The 1,392-nt window shown below is 32.0% G+C and overlaps 1 protein-coding gene across 1 annotated transcript in view; it reads right to left on the minus strand.

Annotated features, from left to right (window-relative positions):
* Positions 1-712, minus strand: part of LOC106458365 (protein angel homolog 2-like) — a 68,253-nt gene extending 67,541 nt beyond the window's left edge. Inside the window, exon 1 of the mRNA XM_013917872.2 lies at positions 525-712. The gene's annotated coding sequence lies outside the window, so the exon portion shown is untranslated. The remainder of the gene's footprint in view (positions 1-524) is intronic.
* Positions 713-1,392: the final 680 nt, after the last annotated feature.

A 1,392-nucleotide genomic window follows, 5' to 3' on the forward strand; every position in this document is an offset into this window, starting at 1 on the left:
AATAAGCAATCCTGAAAAATATTTGGGGGTGCTTAACTTTTTTCCAGGTGTATATTACCTTTCCACTTTTATATAGTTTTCCTGCGGTAACTACCCACCTCCCAAGAGCGATTAGGTTGTGTTCAGTTCAGATTTATAACCTTTCTTTCTTCTTTACGTTCTTCCCACCTTTACATACACATGAACGCTCACTGTGTTAAATTCTGCTATGTTTATATTAGTATCACGGTCTAAACATCTGATGTTAACTCAAGTCTTAGGTATGAAATGGTGTGTTTAGTTTTTCGGTTTTGGAATTTATTATTATCATATAGCCATAAAGTTCAGGTACAACTCCAAAAGTACAAGAGTTTTGTATTACAATATGAATGCACGAACAAAATGGTGATTAGCTTAGGGAAAATATAACGTATTTGTAAGCAACTATGGTTGAACTTGAACTAACGTTAGGCATAATTTTAAAATACTTAAGTAATAAACTTAGTTTAGTTAAACTTAAAATATGTTTAATATCGTGAGCTTACCTTAACAGAACACACAGTTTAAAGAAATCACCAATACCACTTTTTGGAGTGATTAATAATAATGACTTGAGTTATCAGGCCTTATTCGTAAAACAGTATTTGCTTATGTTATCTAAACCTTTACAGTTAGTCTTTACAAGGTCACCATCTTAATATTATTTATAAAAAACAATCCACTGTCTGGTTTACACGTTTCATGACGCACAAATAGCTTTATTAATCTATCACGTGAACTAGACAGGAACTACATCCGTTCCACGTTAGTTACTAGATTACATACTTTTTAAATAAAACGAGACGTCAATGTTTTTTTTTTTTTACTTCTACAACAATTTATTTTTACAGTTTAAAAAATACAAGTTTAAAGAAACTTTAAAAACTCTACATGTTTCAGTGGAAATATTTCCACTATCTCCAGGAAAATAAACCACGAAGTACATATGAAGTTTCTTATAAGCTTAATGTACGTGTATAATTTGCATGAAGTATGGTCCCTTTCCATGAAGAGGCTTATATGGCGCTTAATGTGAATATATTGCATTAGAGCCTCATTTATAATCTTCATACAGTGGTATTGCTAGTCCTTTGGCTTTTTCACATTGGAATCTTGGTGTTGATATGTAATAATAATATTAAATAAAATAAATGATATACGTACACATATTAATAAGAAAGTAAGTTGTTGCTGCCAGCCATTTGCCTCCATGTTATTAGTGGTTTGAAGTCATACCACCTAGACTGTATGCTGCAACATGACTATTATTGTAGGGAGGCAAGCCTATGCTTTGGTGGTGGCGTGGTGCTAAACTTCTCTAGCATGTTAATCAGCTTCACATAATCTAATATTTATAATGGTCTACAAATTGTT

The sequence above is a fragment of the Limulus polyphemus genome, unplaced genomic scaffold (assembly GCF_000517525.1).
Source record: "Limulus polyphemus unplaced genomic scaffold, Limulus_polyphemus-2.1.2 Scaffold451, whole genome shotgun sequence".
Lineage (NCBI taxonomy): Eukaryota > Metazoa > Arthropoda > Merostomata > Xiphosura > Limulidae > Limulus > Limulus polyphemus.